The sequence below is a fragment of the Mixophyes fleayi genome, chromosome 11 (genome assembly GCF_038048845.1).
Source record: "Mixophyes fleayi isolate aMixFle1 chromosome 11, aMixFle1.hap1, whole genome shotgun sequence".
Lineage (NCBI taxonomy): Eukaryota > Metazoa > Chordata > Amphibia > Anura > Limnodynastidae > Mixophyes > Mixophyes fleayi.
The window spans coordinates 61,149,642-61,174,158 of NC_134412.1; positions in this window are offsets into that span (position 1 = coordinate 61,149,642).

Genomic DNA, 24,517 nt, shown 5'->3' on the forward strand with positions numbered 1-24,517 from the left:
CCCTACAAAAAATTGAAGAGAGTTATGCTGTCAGCAACAAAACAGCAAACAACTCTGCCTTCTAAAGAGAAATTATCACAAATCCACAAGGCGAGTCCAAGGATGTTGGTGGTTGTCAAGCCTGACCTTCCCATCACTGTACGGGAAGAGGTGGCTCGGGAGGAGGCTATTGATGATGTAGCTGGCGCTGTGGAGGAACTTGATGATGAGGATGGTGATGTGGTTATTGTAAATGAGGCACCAGGGGGGGAAACAGCTGATGTCCATGGGATGAAAAAGCCCATCGTCATGCCTGGTCAGAAGACCAAAAAATGCACCTCTTCGGTCTGGAGTTATTTTTATCCAAATCCAGACAACCAATGTATGGCCATATGTAGCTTATGTAAAGCTCAAATAAGCAGGGGTAAGGATCTTGCCCACCTAGGAACATCCTCCCTTATACGTCACCTGAATAACCTTCATAGTTCAGTGGTTAGTTCAGGAACTGGGGCTAGGACCCTCATCGGTACAGGGACACCTAAATCCCGTGGTCCAGTTGGATACACACCACCAACACCCTCCTCGTCAACTTCCTCCACAATCTCCATCAGATTCAGTCCTGCAGCCCAAGTCAGCAGCCAGACTGAGTCCTCCTCAATACGGGATTCATCCGAGGAATCCTGCAGCGGTACGCCTACTACTGCCACTGCTGCTGTTGCTGCTGTTAGTCGGTCATCTTCCCAGAGGGGAAGTCGTAAGACCGCTAAGTCTTTCACAAAACAATTGACCGTCCAACAGTCGTTTGCCATGACCACAAAATACGATAGTAGTCACCCTATTGCAAAGCGTATAACTGCGGCTGTAACTGCAATGTTGGTGTTAGACGTGCGCCCGGTGTCCGCCATCAGTGGAGTGGGATTTAGAGGGTTGATGGAGGTATTGTGTCCCCGGTACCAAATCCCCTCGAGATTCCACTTCACTAGGCAGGCGATACCAAAAATGTACAGAGAAGTACGATCAAGTGTCCTCAGTGCTCTGAAAAATGCGGTTGTACCCACTGTCCACTTAACCACGGACATGTGGACAAGTGGTTCTGGGCAAACGAAGGACTATATGACTGTGACAGCCCACTGGGTAGATGCATCCCCTTCCGCAGCAACAGCAACAGCTGCATCAGTAGCAGCAACTACAAAATGGCGGCTCGTGCAAAGGCAGGCAACATTGTGCATTACAGGCTTTAATAAGAGGCACAATGCTGACAACATATTAGAGAAAATGAGGGAAATTATCTCCCAGTGGCTTACCCCACTTAGACTCTCATGGGGATTTGTGGTGTCAGACAATGCCAGTAACATTGTGCGGGCATTAAATATGGGCAATTTCCAGCACGTCCCATGTTTTGCCCACACCATTAATTTGGTGGTGCAGCATTACCTCAAGAGTGACAGGGGTGTGCAGGAGATGCTTGCGGTGGCGCGCAAAATTGCTGGACACTTTCGGCATTCAGCCAGTGCCTACCGCAGACTAGAGGCACATCAAAAAAGCATGAACCTGCCCTGCCATCACCTCAAACAAGAGGTTGTGACGCGCTGGAACTCCACCCTCTATATGCTGCAGAGGATGGAGGAGCAGCAAAAGGCCATTCAGGCCTACACAGCCACCTACGACATAGGCAAAGGAGTGGGGATGCGCCTCAGTCAAGCGCAGTGGAGACTGATTTCCGTGTTGTGCAAGGTTCTGCAGCCATTTGAACTTGCCACACGAGAAGTCAGTTCCGACACTGCCAGCTTGAGTCAGGTCATTCCCCTGATCAGGCTGTTGCAGAAGCAGCTGGAGAAAGTCAGGGAGGAGCTGGTAAGCCATTGCGATTACACCAAGCATGTAGCTCTTGTGGATGTAGCCCTTCGTACGCTTTGCCAGGATCCGAGGGTGGTCACTCTTTTAAAGTCAGAGGAATACATTCTGGCCACCGTGCTCGATCCTCGGTTTAAAGCGTATGTTGTGTCTCTGTTTCCGGCGGACACAAGTCTACAGCGGTGCAAAGACCTGCTGGTCAGGAGATTGTCCTCTGAAGAGGACCGTGACATCCCAACAGCTCCACCCTCATTTTCTTCCACATCTATGGCTGCGAGGAAAAAGCTCGGTTTTCCCAAAAGAGGCACTGGCGGGGATGCTGATAACATCTGGTCCGGACTGAAGGACCTGCCAACCATTGCAGACATGTCTACTCTCGCTACATTGGATGCTGTCACAATAGAAAAAATTGTGGATGATTACTTTGCTGACACCATCCAAGTAGACATGTCAGACAGTCCATATTGTTACTGGCAGGAAAAAAAGGCAGTTTGGAAGCCCCTGTACAAACTGGCTCTATTTTACCTGAGTTGTCCCCCCTCCAGTGTGTACTCGGAAAGAGTTTTTAGTGCAGCGGGGAACCTGGTCAGTGAGCGGCGAAGGAGGTTGCTTCCTCAGAACGTTGAAAAAATGATGTTTATAAAAATGAATAATCAATTCCTCAATGAAGTACAGCACTGCCCTCCAGACAGTACAGAGGGACCTGTGGTTGTGGAGTCCAGCGGGGACGAATTGATAATGTGTGATGAGGAGGAAGTACACACTGTAGGGGGAGAGGAATCAGAGGTTGAGGATGAGGATGACATCTTGCCTCAGTAGAGCCTGTTTAGTCTGTACAGGGAGAGATGAATAGCTTTTTTGGTGTGGGGGCCCAAACAAACCAATCATTTCAGCCAAAGTTGTTTGGTAGGCCCTGTCGCTGAAATGATTGGTTTGTTAAAGTGTGCATGTCCTATTTCAACAACATAAGGGTGGGTGTGAGGGCCCAAGGACAATTCCATCTTGGACCTTTTTTTTTTGCAATATATGACCAATCAACAGTCGTTTGCCATGTTCAAAAAGTAAAACCAAATTTAAAAAAATACAAGAAATTAAACCAAAAGTAAAATGCCGTGTCATAATTTAAAACAAGAGGTATTGACGTGCTCTAAAACTACTGTATTGTTGTTTATATTTTATAAACACTACACTTGAAAGCTTGAGTCTTTCAATAAAAAAGTAACTGTCCATTGCACGAATATTTGCAACAGGGACAATTTTAGGGTTAAGAAAGTCAACTAATAACACTTCGACGCTGTCTGTCTTTATAAACACTACACTTGGAAGTTGGAGGAGGTATTGTGGCCCCGGCACCAAATTTACTACCGGGGCCACTCCACTGTGCAGTCCATATTTAGGTGTATCAGATATTAAACAACGGTGACAGTTGATGCCCAATTTTTTAATTATATTGTGGCCTCGGTACCAAATTGTGTACCGGGGCCACCACACTACGCAGTCCAGATACTTGTTTGGTGGAATTCAGACCAGTTGAGGGTTTTATTATTATTATATTGTGTGGACCACTCTATCTATACCACACTACAACTCTATATACCACTCTATTTCATACTTTAATTCTATTTCATACTTTAATTCTATTTAATACTTTAATTCTATTTCATACTTTAATTCTATTTCATACTTTAATTCTATTACTAATTACCATAAAGAGGAACAAAATAAACCAATTTTACCAAAAGTATAATATGACTTAGACTTACAAACACTACACTTGAAAGATCGTGCCTTTAAATGAAAAAGTCAGTCTTCATTGCACGACTATGTGCAACAGGGACAGTTTTTTGGGTTTACAAAGTCAAACTTTGACCCTGTCTGTCTGGGATCTCAATGACGAATTGTCTGTACCATGTTTGGAGGAGGTATTGTGGCCCCGGTATCAAATTGGGTACCGGGGCCACCCCACTATGCAGTCCAGATACTTGTTTGGTGGAATTCAGACCAGTTGAGGGTTTTATTATTATTATATTGTGTGGACCACTCTATCTATACCACACTACAACTCTATATACCACTCTATTTCATACTTTAATTCTATTTCATACTTTAATTCTATTTAATACTTTAATTCTATTTCATACTTTAATTCTATTTCATACTTTAATTCTATTACTAATTACCATAAAGAGGAACAAAATAAACCAATTTTACCAAAAGTATAATATGACTTAGACTTACAAACACTACACTTGAAAGATCGTGCCTTTAAATGAAAAAGTCAGTCTTCATTGCACGACTATGTGCAACAGGGACAGTTTTTTGGGTTTACAAAGTCAAACAATAACACTTTGACCCTGTCTGTCTGGGATCTCAATGACGAATTGTCTGTACCATGTTTGGAGGAGGTATTGTGGCCTCGGTACCAAATTGTGTACCGGGGCCACCACACTACGCAGTCAAGATAGATAGATGCGTATCATAGATAAAGTACATTCAGTGGTGTGGGGCAAATTGAAAAATATTCAAAATGCACTGACATTATCAAAAACAAGAGGTTGTCACACGCTAAAACTCCAACATGTATATGATGGAGAGGATGGAGGAGCAGCCGTATGTGTAGTGTAATGCAGATCTGTTGAAGGTTTTTTATATATTTTATTGTGGTGCCCAGTGCCCACTCCTCTACGCAGTCCAGGTACATTTATTGGTGCGATTCATAAAAGTTCAGGGTTTTTAAGATATTGTGGTGACCCACTCCTCTACGCAGTCCAGGTACATTTATTGGTGCGATTCATAAAAGTTCAGGGTTTTTAATATATTGTGGTGACCCACTCCTCTACGCAGTCCAGGTACATTTATTGGTGCGAATCATAAAAGTTCTGGGTTTTTAATATATATTGTGGTGACCCACTCCTCTACGCAGTCCAGGTACATTTATTGGTGCGATTCATAAAAGTTCTGGGTTTTTAAGATATTGTGGTGACCCACTCCTCTACGCAGTCCAGGTACATTTATTGGTGCGAATCATAAAAGTTCTGGGTTTTTAATATATATTGTGGTGACCCACTCCTCTACGCAGTCCAGGTACATTTATTGGTGCGATTCATAAAAGTTCAGGGTTTTTAATATATATTGTGGTGACCCACTCCTCTACGCAGTCCAGGTACAATTATTGGTGCGAATCATAAAAGTTCAGGGTTTTTAATATATATTGTGGTGACCCACTCCTCTAGGCAGTCCAGGTACATCTATTGGCGCGATTCATAAAAGTTCTGGGTTTTTAAGATATTGTGGTGACCCACTCCTCTACGCAGTCCAGGTACATTTATTGGTGCGATTCATAAAAGTTCAGGGTTTTTAATATATATTGTGGTGACCCACTCCTCTACGCAGTCCAGGTACATTTATTGGTGCGATTCATAAAAGTTCAGCATTTTTAATATATATTGTGGTGACCCACTCCTCTACGCAGTCCAGAAAGATACCTTGTTGCAACGTTTTGGACTAATAACTATATTGTGAGGTGTTCAGAATACACTGTAAATTAGTGGAAATGCTTGTTATTGAATGTTATTGAGGTTAATAATAGCCTAGGAGTGAAAATAAGCCCAAAAACTTGATTTTTAAACTTTTTATGTTTTTTTGCAAAAAAATCCGAATCCAAAACCTTAAATCCGAACCGAGACCTTTCGTCAAGTGTTTTGCGAGACAAATCCGAACCTCAAAAATAACGAAAATCCGGATCCAAAACACAAAACACGAGACCTCAAAAGTCGCCGGTGCACATCCCTACAACAAACTCAACACAGTCCTGTAGGAGACAAATGTGTCAAACATTTTCCTTTTCTGTTTAAAGAGTTCACAAATTTCAATTTAATCTTGAGTAGCTAATTATATTTTACATTCTGTTGTTACAAATAGGAATATAGTTAAAGCATACTCCTATTTATAACTATGATAATAAAACCTAATCAAAACTTTGCACACTCTTACTATGTATTGTACAAAAGAACAAATTCTACGGCCAATAATTGTTAGCCTAATATATTTAGCGCTTGCCATAAATGAAACAGTTTTTATTGGGGCTAGAAACCATCTTTATTCTTAAGGGTAGAGGCATGAGACCTTTGTGAAACCTCCATTTTACAGCTTTTTAGCTATAAACTCATCACTTACATGATCTATTTCACTTGTTGAAGTCAGCATATTGGATAAAGTCAATTCAATTAAAATCCAGCAAACTTGGTTGTCTTTGTTTGAAAAGATGCGTACAGTACGCTACTGCGTGAAAGGGCACGCTACGGCGTAAAAGGGCGCACGCAGCTGCAACACGTGTCAGCAACAGTATTTAGCCTTTTACATACATTCGCACAAACACGCATACTTGTAAAATAGTACACATTAATGGTAGTTGCAACACATAGTCATTTATGTCGAAATACAGTAGTATTTATATGTAATATTATAAGTTATATGCATATCAGTAAAACATATGGTACACGTTGAAGGAATCATATCATGTGTGGTATCATACTAATCCCCTTCTCATTTGCGACTGTCCGGTTCACTCTGCGAAGGGAACGCAAAGTGCATACGCAAGTTATTGATGTTAAGGAATTATGGACTATTATGATTAGAAATCTTGGCGGGAAGATCAGAGCTCGTCCCCTGGAGAGATGACCCCCTCCTTTGGATTCCTGAGCTTAAACTAGCCTATGATCTGCAACCCCCTGGACCCTCCTGATGCCTGGACCAATAGAAGCAAGCCACACCTTTGCATTGTTTTACTGTATCTCTGTTTGCATATAAGCAGCAGCTCCTCATCCAGAGTTCAGTCACCTAGACCACAGACTTCAGGACTGAATGACTGTTTACTGGATCCAGAGCGCCTGCGATAAGTAACGGCTGTACTTACTATTATTTTGCTAAGATATCTATACTGCTATTTTTTGAGAATAAATCTTTGTGCGTTGGAAACATAAATCGAGATTCGTCAATCGTTATTGGATAGCGACAAAACGCTCATAACACACTGCATGGAGCAGGAAGTGTAAGTGCCGAGATCCTGTCACTAATATTCTCTATGAATGCTGACTGCAAGGATTTCTTGTGCCAGAATGCTCCATTTTACTTTCATATTTGGGGGGCTATTTACTAAGTAAAAGATCTAGAGAAAACAGCTTTATCCACAGAATGGGCATCACAGCTGTCTAACGCTGGTCACTGCAGCCCCCATAGGCTTCTATGGGGACTGTGACATGACCCAAATTTAACAAGCCACCCTTTAAAATCTAACTTGTTCAATGGAGTCCTATGGACTCCATCTCCACTGGAGGAGTTTCTCTTCGTCTAGCAGCGGGTCCCATCACAATGCACATGCGTGACCTTAGCTGCACATGTTCAGATCCCCCATTCGTCGGCAGCGTTAGACTGCCGGTGAAGGAGATTTTAGTTAGCTTAGATGGGGGGGGGGGGTTTGCCAGGGCTCGCTTGCCCACTGAAACAATATTCTCTATGCTACTTGATCAGAGCTGCCTCTGGGTCATCCGAGCAACAGGCGCCATGGGGGCAGGAGAGGCAATATGTCCCACCGGGGCAGGTGGAACATCAGTTTGATTTCCAATATAAATGATAATGGCATTAGCCAATCACTAAAAAGTGGTATAAATCATTGTCAATGATGTTTCTTTATGTGGCTGTTGTTCTTCCGCCAGGCCAGAGTGTCCTCTGCAACCTCACTTGACGCCTTGGCATCTACAACTCACATAATGGAAGGAAAAAATAACATTATAATCATGTTTATTTCATCCATAACATCCTACACTTAGCATCATATAAGTAGATTTCATAACACACACAAGTAATTTCACAAGTGAAATGTCAATTTTGTTTTGTCATGTCTGTGTATATGTGGGAGCATTTAGAGATAAAATTACACCCAATGATTTGACTATCTGCATAAAATGCAAACTACATATTTTTGGCTTGATGGCAATTATACAAATGCATCCATTTATAACTTAATGATTCTCCAAGGCGTCATCACAGAAAATACATAGTAATTTTCAATATATAGCCAGATTATCCAATTAGCCGACTAGAAGTCTAGGGCACTAGGCTTGGTGTCATTTTTTAAAAAGGCAAGTGGAGAATAATTTAGAAAACACAGGAAGAGTTACATTGGTGGGAGTGTTGTGTGTTTGACAATATTGAAAAAAGGTGGCTATTTTGTAAATGAATTCTGAGCACTATATAACTGAGGAAGATTTCAGTTCACTTACCACTTCTTGACCTCAGCCACAGACCTCCAAATAGTCTGTTCTGTATGCCCGCCCAAATGCGATGCTTCACTGCAGTGGATAGCTGGCAGCTTTTATTGTGCAGCCTTAAACATACAATACCACAGCAATATCACATTGCCACATCAAGACACATTCATTTTCAATATATTCTGTGCTAGTAAGCAAAGGATTACAAGAGGGATACCAGAGGAGTGGCTACAGCTGAACACATAGAGTTACATTGAAGCGAATACTTCACTCTGTAAGTGCAATCACGAGAGATGCTGGTAATGCACAGATTTAATACAAAAAAAAAATACGCTATGTGGTGGTAATGGAAAATTTTTAAAGTCACATTATCAACCTGATTACATAGGAGGGTATTTATGATTCATGGTTTCCTAATTAGTCTGAAAAACTATACTATATTGGATTTCCATATGTTGAGACACCAATTGAATTCCTATATATTCCCTATTAAATATAATGTATATAAATCCACATAGGGATGCATTGACCAGTATGAGAAAGTCTGGAATCACAATAAGATGGATATAAATTCTGATAAATGAATTAATATCAAAAAAATATTATCGTAGAGAATCTCCTCACCAATATACAGGGTATCTGTGGGGGCATTTCAGATTGCAGTGTGGTTAATGAACTCACTATATAACCACAATAGCAATGCCTGCATATGTGAAATAACTCCTTTACCACAGCATCCTATTAAAAGATAGTGAGGTGTGTTGTCTTGGCTCTCCATAATTTCAGAAGGAATTGGTCCTTATACATCTTTATGTCAATATACACCAATTGAATTCCCTCTGACGAACTGCCTGAAGAGCATCTACCTGAAAAGTATTATTGTTCCTGACAAATTTCTACTAGAGACCTTTTTGAACAGTTGGACATACTTAAAGTATATGTTTTATGTACTTTCTATGCATTTCAGTATTTGTGCCTGGATTTAACACAATTGGTATTGTATGACTTAGGTGGGGTAGAGTGGCACCCGTTAGTGTGATTTGAAAGCACATCGTAGAAAGCACTTGTAAGATGTATTATTACATCATCATCATTTATTTATATAGCGCCAGCATATTCCGTAGCGCTTTACAATTACATGATTGTATTGAGCAGCCTGTCCAACACAAGCTCTATCAGAATCTCCACCTCTCTGTAGACAAAGTTCGGCTGCCTACACTTGGTGGAGGATTGGCTTTGCCCAGCTGTCTCTTCTTCAGATTGGAACTTTTTACAATATGCTCAATATACAACCAAACTCTTTGAAATTCACAAAATATCAAAGCACAATGATTGCCTCTTCAGCTTTATATAGTGTCTGCAGAGGCATATTCTCCTGCTATATGTTGTGTGTGAGTATCTTGGATTTGGAACGCATCTACTTGCCTTGGTATCGCCCACTCTTGTGACTGAATGACAGATACTTTATTACTGCTGGAGTATTATTATTATTATTATTATTATTATTATCATCATAGATTAATAAGGTGTCACAGTGCTCCGCAGCGTCGTACAGTATATACCTAAAACAGGGATATAGAAGGCAGACAAAATAAGCGCAGACATGAAAATAAAGGGTATGAAGGACCCTGCTCATCAGAGAGCTTACATTCTAAGTTGAAGAGGTAACAGCTGAACCAAGAGGAGCAAATGTGGTTCAGAGTGGAGACAGTTGTAAGGATGCATCAGTGTGAATAGTGTTATCAGGTATGAGATCGCCTCTAGTAAGTAAACTATGAAGGCAGAAACCACAGCTATGACGGGAGACTGCCAGGCTTAAAATCACAATTAGAAATAAATTCCAGTGGAGAAGGTAAATTATTGTATATAGTAATGTGGCTTGTAAAAACCTTATTTGTCCAAATAAGGACAAAGTACAAAGTCTGCTATGTAATATTATTATTATTATTATTAGTATTATATATATTTATTTATATTATATATTATTATTATTATTATTTATTTATTTATAAGGCGCCACAGGTTCCATAGCGCCGGATTCAAAGGCAAGCAACAAATAGATGGGGTAATACACATAAGTAGCACAGATGAGTGTGAGTAATGCTATGGGACTCACATGGAGTGCAGCAAAATACATGACCGGACGAACTTGGGAGTCAGACAGTAAATAGACATGGGACAATATGTAGAGAGGGCCCTGCTGTTGAAAACTTACATTCTAGAGGGAGCAGTAGTGATAGACAGTAGGACTAGCTGGGTGAAAATGGCGATGGCAGGCTAAGGAAGAGGCGGTGATGGATAAGATGGTCGGAAGGTGGTAAGATAGGTGAGCTTTAAAAGTTGAGTTTTGAGTGAGAATTTGAAGGACTGAAGGTTGGGGGAGGCGAGGTACAGAGTTCCAAAGATGGGGGACAGCACGGCAGAAGACTTTGAGGCGAGCATGGGAGGAGGTAATGAGACATGAATTGAGGCGGAGGTCAGAGGTGGAGCAGAGTGGTCTGGTAGGTATGTACCTCGAAACAAGGTCAGCGATGTACAGGGGAGAAATGTCAGAAAGGGCTTTGTAAGTGAGAGTAAGGAGCTTGAACTGCATTCTGAAACAGATGGGGAGCCCATTAAGGGATTCATGCGGACGAGTGGCAGAAGAGGAGTGACAGGAGAGGAAGATATGCCAAGCTCAGCATTCTGTATGGATTGAAGGTCATACAAGTGAGAGACAGAGGCCAGTGAGAACCAGGTTGCAATAGTCAAGGCAAGAAATGATCAGTGAATGGACCAGGATTTTGGTTGTTTCCTGACAGAGGAAGGGATGGGTTTTTCGAGATATTACGGAGGAGGAAGTGGCAGGATTTGGTGAGGGACTGGATATGAGGTGTAAAGCTGAGGGAAGAGTTGAGGGTGACTCTAAGGTTTGGGTGACAGGAGAGAGAGTGTTGTTGTCAACCAAGTGGGAGATATTGAGAGGGACTGCAACATTGGAGAAAATGAGCTTGAACTTAAAGATGTTGTTTGAGGAAGTGCTGTGACATCCAGGTAGTTTTGGCTGAGAGTCAGCTAGATACTTGGGTTAGGGAGGCAGGAGAGGGGTCAGAGGAGGAAAGATAGATTTGCATATCATCCGCATAGAAGTGGTATTGGAAGCCAATTGATTGAATAAGTTCACAGAAAGAGGTGGTATAGAGAGAGAAGAGCAGAGGGCCAAGGACAGAGCCTTGGGGTACTCCAAATAGAGGGGGGAGGAAGAGCTGGAAGCAGAGATGCTAAAAGAGCAGCCAGAGAGATAGGAGGCAAACCAGGAAAGAGCTGTCTCGTGAAGACACTAGGGAGTGAAGGGTGGCAAAGAGAGGGTCAAGAAGAGAGTGGGATAATAGAAAGCGAGTCAGATTGAAGACACGTCGTTTGAGAATTTTAGATGCAAAGAGATGCAGAGATATCGGGCGATAGTTAGAGAGAGAGGATAGGTCAAGGGAGGGTTTATTAAAAAATAGGGGAGATGAGAGCATGCTTTAAGGCAGTGGGAAAGATACCAGTGGCAAGAGACAGGTTAAAAAAGGTGAGCAAAGGGACGGCATGAATTGGAAGAGAAGGAGAGGATGAACTTGGAGGGGACTTGGTCAAAAGGACAGGTTGTAGAAGAAGAGGGGGAGACAAGAGTGAGTATCTCAGAGACAGCTACAAGAGTGTAGGAGCCAAGGGTGGCAAAGTGAGTGATAGAGAGGATGGGTGGGGGGAGGTGGGTCTGGTGAGAGCAGATATCATTGTAGATAGAGTCAATCTGGTCTTTGAAGTAGGTGGCAAAATCAAGAGTGGTGACTGACAAGGGGGGAGGAGGTAGGGAGTAATAGTGAAGTTTCACTTCACTATTACTCCCTACCTTACATGAAAAAGGTAGGGAGTAATGTAGGCGGGACGTGGTGATGCTGTCCCATTACCATAGCCCCGCCCGCTGCTGTAAAAAGCTGAAATTCATACGTGGGAGCGGGGCTTAATGGTGCCGTTCCTCTTCCGCGAGTCCGTGAGGACTCCCCGAAATTCAGGAGCCTTCAGGAAATTTGGGAGTGTAGGCAAGTATGATATGGGTGTACGCACATCCAAGTTATGTGCCTGTTTTTTAAATGTAAGTTGTGTTTACATTACGTTCAAAGATGAATCAGGACCATAATGAGCATAAGATTTAAGGCAGAGGGTATACGTTGAATATCTGAAAAAGAGCTTAAAGGAAGACTAACTTGCGAAACACTGAATACGAAATACTGGATTAATTTATCGATATCAGGAGTTTTATATTAGTTAATAATTTATTATATTATTGTAAACAAATTCTACTAATACTAATACTTCCTGTTACCAAAAGATAAGTCTATTGTTACTTCCAGGCACACGGGAGGGATGGAGGGAGGCGCAGCATCCTCTGCTCCTATCAGACTGGTAGTGTGGTGATAGGTTGTTACATCATATCCTAATGCCACACTCCCAGCCCATCTCTGACATGGAGGAGCACCAGTCAGCACTCAGAGTAGTGATGTGGGACATTAAAAATGCTGAATGAGTGACATTAAATTCCTCATGCTTTTTGTCACCGCATATTTACCGTTTCAGATTAGGCTATAAATGGTGGTGCTGGGAACAATTTTTTCCCTTTGGGGAAGGAGTGGGTAGAGGACAACATTTTTTATTATATTTCATGTAAACCTTTTCTTACACTAGAAAGGTCCCTGCTGATAATCATCATCAGCACAGATCATTCACCAGGCATCACCCATTCAGCAGCCACAATGGATACGATGATACGGCTTCTGACAGGCGTTTATTAAGCTGTGTCCAGGTCAGACTTGGCCTCACTTATGTGACCACAGACTTCACTACAGAAAGCAATGAGAAGTCCAGAGATAGGGGGCTTATAATGCCCAGATATCCCCAATCCTGGCTTCAATAAACGTAGGGGTCTCTTCATTTGATGCCATAGGCTATCTAGTTTTTAAAATGATTTACCTATTGGGCTACCATATTAGTCTTCCATATTTTATGCATTTCATTAAAGATGGAGCAAACCAGCAAAACAAAGGCATTATCATTTTCAAGGGCATATTATATTATGACTTTCATTACTAGGGTGTCATCCAGATAGAGTCAGAGAGTGATCCCATGTTTCTATAATTCTGCCACTGGTGTAATTATTACCGTGATGAAAGTTCTTGAGGATGTTGTAAGGCCAAATGATGAAACGGAAATTCTATCCCAAGGCACAGAATCTCAGAAATCTCAGGTGACGAACTACAACATGAATATGGAAGTAACCATTCTGAAGATCTATAAATGCTTGAAAATCCCCTCCATTAGAGCAATGAAAAATGAATTTTGTTCATACACAACTCATTTGCATTGATAAAGTGAGTGAGTTACTGAGTCTTTTAAAACCTGACCAGAGAAAGTCTGGAATAAAAGTATGTGCACATCTGGGCTTGAGGAGAGAGGAGACAAAAGAAGAGAAGAGAAGAGACATCACATGAGCTTCTAGCAATGTTTGCAGAATGATGTGTAAAGCTTTCAACTTTGCTGGAGCTAAAGGGTTTCTGTATCTGACAAACAAATTTCCCCTGGAAGCATGATGAAACTTTATATTTTAACCCCTTCTGTCCAAAGCCCATTAATTCTGAATAGAATGTGTCCACCTCCCTGCATACTGTTTGAGCCTGTTACCCACAGGTGTTGGTGGAACTGAGCCAGGCAATAGTCATATTGACCTAATCTCCCTTCTTTGAGCCTGAATTTCTGAAAAGGTTGTTTGGATGCAGTGGTACCACCTTGTATATTATCTGATAGTCTTACATCCTTGTGTTCTTGAGATGAGGAGGAAATGAAATACTTCACCTTTTGCTCCTATGGCAGGCAGTTAGATTTAGCAACAGAAAACTTGGAATCATGGTGCCTAATTTATCCCCAAAGAGCAAAGAGCTTTCAAATGGAAGTATAACTAGACTACTTTTAGATTGAGCATCTGCTGCCCATGGACACGGCCAGAGTGCTCTTCTAGCACCCGCCATTGAAGCCATAGTTCTGTATGAAAAGATAATCTTATCCAAAATAATATATATTATATTCCTGCAAACATTAAAAGTTTTAGAATAAAATAAAGGTCATATTTCATTTGTTGAATTGATATCCTGAAACAGTTGAAGTCAACGTAATTTGAAAAGGAGAAATATGGTATGCTCTCCTGAGGTACAAATTTGGACAGACCGATGGAATAAACTGGCAAAAAGAACAATATATACATAACACAATAATAATGTTAATGCAGCACTCACTGTTCAAGTTCAGTCCTTTATTTACATAAGAGCTTATACACCAAAGTGATAGTGTGGAAAGGGAAGAAAATATATTATCTTAGAGCTTGTGGGAGTCTGAGTGTATGTGGGTGCATTATGCGGCAAGTGGGAGTTTGAGGGCATGTGGTGCTATTTTGGACTATGTGAGAGTTCTGAGTTTAATGTGTTTGGGGCATGTGAGGGAAATTGTGGATGTGCCAAGGTCACTTTTGGAATGTTTTTTCGTTAAGGGTAATGTGTAGCCCTTTAGAAGGGTAGTTGTATGTATTACATGCTGGGTGATCTGTGTTGTGTACTGTGTTCACTTATTGATAGACTTTACATAATTCATGTATCTATACATTTTCAAACAGGCCTAAATTTTCTACGATTTAGACAAGAAGCCAACAGGTTGTGAATGCAGAAATAACAGGTAGGAGAGAACAACACAGTCCACCAACAGGGGAGAGGAGTAGCCGGTGGTTGTTATGTGCTCTATCACTCTACGTCAGTGTCCACAAGTTCTGGGGAGTCTGGGCCTCACATTTTCTGATAGCAGCCCTGGGCACGGCTGTTCACTGAGGAGCGAGAGTGTGTGTCACTCTCTCCCCTTTCCCCTGCTCCACTATCCTGCGTCACCTATGAGGTGGCAATGGTCAACACTGCCACATTTTTGAGCAGACCAGCATTAAATGTAATAGCCAAATCTTTCAAATGGTGGCACTTTGATCCAAAAACAGACCACTTGGGATCTAAGTCTGTTGTAGCATACAATGCTGATAAGTACAGTTTAATCACTTAAACAAAAGTTGGTGCATCATTATTTTTTTATTCTAAGCATGTACATGCAAAATCATTGGGATTAAAGGCAAAGCGAGTTTTAGTGTCCTTTTAACTCCTCTACTTAAGGTCTAACATCCAGGTCACCTTGTACAACACGTTTGAATGTAGCCACTGGTGAGAATTGGTTTGGCCAGGTTCTACGGAAATGGGGACAAGGTTTCACTCTTCTTCCCCAACTCCCTAGTAATGCATGTGTACTATATATTACATCTGTTTAAATTGTTGCTACTGTCAACATAGGTGTTATTTATATTTTCTTGAAAAAAAATAAAAAAGTTATTTTCAAACTAAAAAGAAAAAAAAGAAATGGGGACAAGGTGCTGTAAATAACACATCATTGCTGCATTTATTTAGTGACACACGTTTTGACTCATATCCTGTAAACACTGTCATCTTTATATTGTACATACAATGTTAAATGCTGAATATACATATTTTGTACATGTATTATATACATTAAGCATTTCTTTTTTACTTTAGTTATTATCACTCAAATTTCACTTTTCCCCTGGCAGAACAATGAGTATACCACTAACATTGTTACCATGGACACAAAAAATATCAAAAGCAAACTTGCTAATATAGATCATACTGCTCATTAGTAACAATTATAAATACAATAATAAATGTAATTACTAAGCAAAAACTTGAAAGCACACATATCATAAAGCTAATGCAATATAGTTTTCATTAATAATTATTATACATTTGTTATTAAAGGTCTTTAAAACTGTGTGTTAAAGGATTCATGTCATTTAATTGCACACATGGTGGAGGAGAACTGGCATAGATAGTCTCAAAAGATCCATTTCATATTGATTTTACTTCTATCATTATTTTTAGCCTATATGTTTTAGAGATATTCAGCAACAATAAGTCAGGAGGTCATTGATGCCTTGCGGGAGTGTTAGGACATATTTTTTTGTCTATTAGGCTGTCAATTGTTCTGCAATTCCTCTTTTGTGAAATAGGTTGTGGAGTACTAATGGCAGATTTGCTCAACTGCAGTCCTCAAACACCACCAACAGGACAGGTCATGTTTTTAAGATCTCAATAATGCACAGGTCAGTTAATTTATTTTGCTGATCAGAAATTATCCTGCCTTTTACCAGGCAAAAATCTTGAAAACATGACCTGTGCCTGAGGACTGGTTGAGAACCCCTGACTTAGGGGGTATTTATAAATTATAATAGGGATGCACCCACATACACTCCACATGGACGGAGTCATTCACCTATTAAAAAATGTGTTTTTCTGTATAGTACATTTGATTATTTTTTTTGACGAGATTCATTCATTCTCACCAAAAAAAAAAAAAGTAAATGACTTGGCCCATTTCAACCTATTGATAAAGCATTAAATTATTAACACTTTAACAAACACATTTTCGCAGAACAAAAGTTGTATGAACTGACCAAGAATTAGACCTTACTTTTTTTAGGGTTAAATGCTTTAATAGAATCCAGTGGGAAAATTGCTAACCGAGATATCAATGATATAGTGAGGGAGACATTTTAATTTCTTTAGTTTAATTCTCATCATTATTCATTTCTTGGTATACTGTATAGTTGTGAGCGGTGCCCTTGGTGATCTAAGTTACAACTATAAGCAGACCTTGTTGCCCTGGGTAGCTGGTGGGTACGGGCAAACAATACCCCCATCCATCCACCTCCAGTACATGGATGTCTCAAATGCTGGCAGATAATAGTGTGGTAGTGCAGAGCAGTTTAAATTAAATTGGGCACCAGACATTCTTAGTTGAAAGCTAAAAACATAAACATTATTAACTCTCCCTCCAAAAGCATAACAGTTGCAAAAAGAGTATACAATTTAAATGCCTTCTCCCCTTGCACAATGATTAAGCAGATGGTAATTTTCCCCCCAGAAATATGGCTGGTCATCCCAGCATGTGAGTCTTTATAGACTCTGGTCCCCCACGTGGCACTAGTCACTTTTGCGCCATTGGCCATACCCTCCACGATAACGTGGTTGCCCAGTTCATTAAAAGGCATCTGAATATCCAGCGATGCGACCCCACACGTCACTGGTGCCTTCACCACACTATGAAGCACTTGCCTCTCTGCACTAATCAACCTCCCTGGCAGTGGCGGATCCAGGGGGGGGGGCGATCGGCGATCACCCCCCCTAGCAGGGGCTTGCTGCCGGCGGCTGCACACTGTGCAGGTCCGTTAGGCAGTGATAATGTGCTGCCCGGCTGCTCTGATTGTGTTTTAAACACAATCAGAGCAGCGGGACAGCACATTATCACTGCCTAACGGACCTACACATACTGTGCAGCCGCCGGCAGTCTTAGAAGTTTGAAAGGGGGCGGGGCTTAAATCGTCCCCCCTATATCGCCCGGGGTAGAAAAAATTTCTAGATCCGCCCCTGGTCCCTGGTGACCTTTCTTGTGTTCATCGGGGAAGTGGTGCCTAACAAGGCAAAGCTGTATACATTATGTAGTGATCTTAGGAACCCCTGTCTGTTACACTGGTAAGAAGGTGCCATATTAGGGGTTCCAATCTTGTTCATTTCCCTGGCAAACACAGCTACAATGCTTTTCAGCATGTGATTGAAAGCTTCTGGGATGGTGGAGCACAGTATTTTGCTCCTTCAACCCCACTCTATGGAGACAACAGCCCTGTTATGGCCACCAGTCTGGGTCTAGTTTTCATTGTTGAAATGGGAGGAACCCAGTCCATAAAAAATGTGACAAGTCAAGAAGGAGGCTTGTGACCCTGGCACCGACAAGTTATACATGGCATTGTACCACACTTGATCTAGAATTGTTTGAATATTCAGCCTGAATTACAAAATGCAATCTAGCAGCCATTATTGTAACTATACGCTATAACTTTAAAAAAATTAAGTTTTGCAACAAATTAAAATGCTTATAACTTTATAGAATGTACCTATCCCCAAGGCTGTACTGTCCTGTACTAGTGATTATTTAGAAACATTGATAAGAGAATTAGTGTCTCCAAACCACTGAGACAAAGCCTTACAGTTTAACACATTGCGGTTAAGAAGGCACAATTCTTTGAGTAGAGATGCATGTAATTAAATGTTATCCAATCAGTGTAAATGCCAAGCTAAACGCCCCTCTGCGTAAGGGTGCCAAGATTATTGCTTATAAAGTGTATGTACAAAAGTATTATTGTTACCCTTCTGATTTGTCTTAGACCGGATTGATCTGTGTACACGAGAGTTAATAAATTTGACTCTTTTTAAAATATCATGTTTTCAGACTCCTTATATGAAATAGCTACGACAATTTATACAAAGTTCTGTGCTATTCTGTATGGTATTTTAAAAGAATTACAATGCCTTCTGGTTTGATGGAACATGATACAGAAAAAAACACACATACATGTGACATTATATAAATAAATTATTTCCTTGCAGTTACAACCAGAACATTACCCTGACACACAATTTAAAAATAACTTTGCACCACAATTTGTTCTAGTGAAACAGAATTACAATGTCTTATGGCACAGTGGGCAATGTAGAAAAATGTCCAAAATAAGGCAATACGTATTTCACTGTGGTCAGGATAGAAGGTGATGTTGGTAAACCTGGCACACAAAATAGCCACAACTTTGGTAATTGATGTGTATTTTAGTGGATTTAAAAAGTCTGTAAACTGACATGACAGTATATTTATCCATATTGTCATATAGTATAATTACAATTAAATCATTTTTTAAACCACCAACTACAAGACAGAGAACTCACCCTTTTCTATCTTGAAGACTTGTGTTTTTTTCTTCTGTTCTCTGGTTTGCGATAGAAATGTCCACCCTCAATGTGACTGTTGGTGCTCCATGCCCACCTTCTGCAATGTATCTGCTAATGACAGGAAGATGGTCTCTGTCCTTCACAATATGTGTGTTATCACTTTCCATAGTGTTGCTGTGTGACAAAGAATAAGTTGCAACTTCCCAAAAGGGCATAACTTATGCAAAGCTAACATCCTTTGTGGTGTGGCAGGTGAAGGCCTCCTTTGGATGGGTAATTGCAGAATATTGGGAAAGCTACATGTATTTCATCTGATGGTGTGAGCTGAAGTGTGCAAAGATTCTATAGTGTTAAGTGTTCTATTTTAATAACTGAATGAAATATCTTTCTGAATGTTCCTATTCTAAAGCTATACTCTGCCTGTTGTGCTGAAATTGTCTGAGAGAAAGCCATGCATGGTCACCAGCTGCCTCCTACAAAATATTAAGTTTGCACATTTTGCTCATCACATTGCCCACTTGATGAAATAAGGTAATTCTCTATCATAACATTAGAGGCTGGTGGGTTAGAAATGTTTGCTGTTGATGGTGCACCAGTGGCAACAGTCAGGGCCATATTTTCCATTGGGCATGATGGGCAGCTGCCCGGGGGCCCCACGGGCAAGGGGGCCCCATAGGCACGGCTCTTAATGAGAATAAATAATCCTGCAAAAGAAAAAAACCTGCAAAAAAAACCTACAGGGGTCACTGAGCAAGTACATCTATCTATCTCTATCTCTATATATCTATATCTGTATCTGTATTCATCTATATATCTATATATATATCTATATCTAGGGGCCCTGGTGCACTGCTTTGCCCGGGGGCCCATAATGTTGTTAAGATGGCCCTGGCAACAGTGACACTTGTACCAACTGCTGGTGGTTACCAGGATGCTTGGGTTGGTGGTTATTGAAGTATATTGTGTTCTTAAAGTGTTGTAATATCCTTGCTCTTTGAACAGAGGATGATGTTTTCTTTCCCCTGCACAAGGATTAGCATAGAAATTCTTCCTTAGCTCACTGTTAAGTGTCCAGCAAAGGTTAGTATGAAACTTTTCCAGCCTTCCAGATCCACTTTAACCTTTTTCAAACAATTAGAATGACATTGACCTATAGATCATCTAAAGACAATTATATGAGGAGAAGATAGGTCGCCAACCATGCAGAAGTTGCAGTCATTCCTCTATCATTATGATGTGTTGCTGGCATTCCAAAAAAATATTGCAGTCTGCACATAACTTACATCACAGTGCACAATATTGAAATTACATCACATGTACACCCCATTACATGGGTAGAGCAGTAGTTTTACTGACACAACAGTAATGGCTCTCACCCCTTTTTTGCGTGTCCTTGTACTTCTTGGGACACTGTTGACCATGTCCAGTGCCATGACAGTATACATTTATTCCTCGTATTTGAGGAGTTTGAGCTTTGTATGTAGAATTCCCTCTTATGTGATCTCTTTATCCAGCTATATTTATCTCAACATTTGTTTCTGATATTCTCTTACTGAAATGTTCTATTTCTCGTCTATACAGTCCAACAGCATTTAAAGCATTCATTAAAAAAAAATCAGGCCGGGGAGTTTTCTGTACCTGGTCCACAAACTAACTCACTAAGTCATGATACATTTTCCTCAAAACTAAAATGTGTGCTTTGCAGCCTACCCTCACATTCTTTATCAGAGGGGGCACCATATTCTTCCTCTCTTGGAGGTTTATATTTTTAGGGTTTTATTACATGCTCTCCAATCCCCTCTTTGCCCACCCCACTTGTACTAGCTTGTACACCCCTGTACCCTTGACTTCTGTACCCATGAATAGCAACAGCAAGTTCCCCACCACTTGTCTTTATACCCCTGCCCCTATGGCTTCTCTCCACACCAGCTCTGGCCTTGGCAACCCTGTCCGTATGATTTTTCACCACATTACTACTTGCCTGAGCAATCTTTTTTCCTCTCTTCTCTGCACTCCTCAGCTCAGCAATGATCTGAGCACCTCTAACCACTCTATTATGCATCCCGCTAATTGTCTGGCTTCCCTTGTCGCTTCTTTCACATATGCTCTTAATCCCACCACTCCTTTGCTCCTTTTTTTCACAACCAGAAAACTTCTCCCCACTCATGTGTGGTTTTTATGGCTTTCCTCTCTCCTACCCATGTCATCTCTTTTCTGCCATAATGTTACTCAGCCCAAAATGACTGCCAGCTCCTTGTGGTCTGATATAGTTCTGCCTCATTAAATCACCAGTGTGGCTGTGAAAGAATTTAGCTTAAGATAAAAACAGGTAGATTCCAGTGCAGTAGCAAGTGAACAGAAACTAGAATAATAAAACCACTTTTTTGATCCTTTATAAATACCCCCTGTAGTATCCCCACATTCTCAGATTATCATACAGTAGCAGATTCACTGTCTGCCAATAGTCCTGGCTTTTACGGGACAATCAAAACAGGGATTTTTCAGTTGCTAATATTGGCTGGTATGTGTATAACATCTTTCAAAACAAATACTACTGCCTCAATCTAAGCTGTAATTGATATTATTTTACCAGTTTTTTGGAGGTAAAGTCTGGATCAAGCAACTCTGGCATATGATATAAGGTCTGTTATGTATATATAGGCAGGTTGCAACTCTGAAGATTTTGCTAAAACTGGTTCCTCAGCTTCCTAACTCTGGGCCCGATTCATTTTCGGATATATGGCCAACTTGCTTGAGTTAGCTCTGTACATGTTCAGAAATGGATCTTACGTGAATGAATGCATTTTGTATGCAATTCATGTCCGAATGCAAATGACTCTTTTGACTGTCAATGACATGTGAGACGAAACAGTCTTGGAACCAGTGGTTGCAGCCACAGAGGAATACAGGGATGAATGGTTTGGTGCCATGGAAAAAAATCCAGCAGATGATCTTTCTGGGGAGCCTACATCAAATCAGTATGATAGTATCTTGCTCCAATTGTACTATAGAAATTAATTAAAAAATGTCTCAAAGCAGTAAAAGTCAAAGTAATAGTGAGCATTGAAATTGTTCCTCTCTTTTGGGTTATTAAAATAATAATAATAATAATAATATTTTCTTCAATATCCTTTATTGCTAACAGTCAGGGGCGGGCTGGCCCGGGGGGCAGGGGGGGCAACGGCCCCCCGGGCCGCTGGGTCAGACGGCTATTAGGGCCGGGGGGTTGGCCGGCCGGCCGCCCCCCGGATGCAAAAAACATAGTTTTCCCCCCGCGGCCGCATCTGATGACATCAGATGCGGCCGTGTCAGCGCACAGGCGGCCGCATCACATGACAGGGGATGCGGCCGCGTCACAATGACGGGGCCGCATCCCCTGTCATATGATGCGGCCGCCTGTATGCCCCCCGGCCATCCCTCTCCCAGCCTGCGCCTGCTAACAGTCCAAGTAGTTGAAAGTATTGTATTTGCTGATTACAAGAGCTCAATGATGGGTGCAGTCAGCAAACAATTCTGTTCAAGCCGAGTTGTAGCATCGAAAGTTATTGGACATATTTAGAGCGGAATGTAAAGAACAATGACAACAACAAGAGGAGAGATGTAAGGAGATGTAAAAGTAATGACAACAGTTAGCAGAACAATATCTGCAGGATTGTTCAACTCAAATATCTTCACTGTTTATAATTGTCCATTGAGTTATGTGTTATGTGTTCATATACTTAATGTGTCAGATCGTTTTGACAGGATGGTTAAATATCTTTCTGTTAAACCTCAACAGGAAACATATTTTTGCTTGATGGAAATTCCTAGCACTTCCTCTGCTAACTGGCAAGCAATCATATCAACTCCAGGTAGTAGCTTACTTAGCAAGGATCAGGTATTCTCTAGTAATGTTAATACAAAATACTCATCTTTTCTACAAATGTCTCCAAACGAAATAAAAAAACATAGTATTAGTAAAAAGAAATAATACACTTATCTATATACATATTGCATAGAATTATGTTTCAGTCTTATGTGTTGTTTGTAATATAAAGTAGTGTCTGTGAATTTTATTTTCAATGGTTCTTCACGGTCATTTTACTTTACTTAAGAGTGTTTCTCAAATCAGGAACCCATAACATTCACACATTCACATAGTTTAAGTGTGTATTATTTATAGGAATAAAAGTGCGATTGTTCAACGTTCAATGAATAAAGGAAAATGGTTTCCACAGGGCAACAGTATAGGGGTCAGAGAAAGCAAAATGGTTCCAACATTGTTTAAAATGTTTAAGGAAACGCAATTCAAACTTAGAGAACCAGAGAAAATGAGTCAACATGAGCATTGATTGTGCTCTAACACAGATAAACATTACAAATGTGAGAGTTATGGTTTGCTGATATGGGAAACTCTAAACTAGAAGGCAGAACACATCAGTGCACCTGGCCTTTCTGTGCAGTATGTGAGTGTCAAAAATAGTTTTACACTAATTCCTATTAGGATAAAGAAATACTTGCATTTATTAATTAAAAAACACCAACAGCGATATATAACTTTATAGCCTAGCAATAGTTAACATGGTCATACTACAGAAAATGGCAAATAACACACAAGGATACAATTACATCACTATGCCAATATCTTAGTAGCCAACCATGGGGTTTCTGCTCCAGAATTGATCCTGGGCTGTGGAGTCTTCTCTCCTGATGCTGCATGCAAGGCAGTGGTCCTTCTCCACTGTTACCCCGCTTTTGGCAGGCAGATACACAAGAACTGCAGGGGATGTCCAGAAGAAATAATAAGACTCGTCAATCCTTTCAGTCCTTCAACAAGGATGTTCCACCATTTTCCAGTCCAGACATTCAGCTCAGGTTTACTGATGAATTCCTCTGGATCTCTAGGAACAGCCTTTTATCCAATATTTAGTCCCCCTCTTTCAGAGTGCATTTCAGTCTTCTGTTTACCTCTCTTCTGAATGTGATGGCTCCATGATGTCTGTAGATAACTTATTTCCACAATGGATCTCAAACAAAGGAGCCTAATCACTGGGAATGTAATTAACTCTGGCCTTCTACCTGTATAAACCATGGGGGCAGGAACATAACTCATGGGCCATACATCTTTGTGTCATATCACCTGCCAGTGGGAGCTCCATCTTGTGTATGAATTCTGGGATCACACAAAGAATGGAAAGAATCTAATCACTAGTGAGGAAATTAGCAAAGGCCCCCATTGCTCACCTGTAGATAATGGCTGTTAAACTCTGAGTTGCCAAACTGAAGCTTGCTCTCTGTTCAGCTTCCTGAGTGTAGCCTTCTTCTTGGAGCTCTGACCCTGCTAATGGTAATATTTTTACATATCGTTTGGCACACCACTGAAGCAGGCTGTGCTTGCCCTTCTCTTGGCACAAAAGGCGGTTCCAAAGATGACTACAGCTCTCTTGAAGACCCGGTACCAGTGCTAAAATAAAGTATGGTTAAAATGCATTATACTTAATACATACATCGGGATATAAAAAAACTGGTAATATCCTAGGGAGA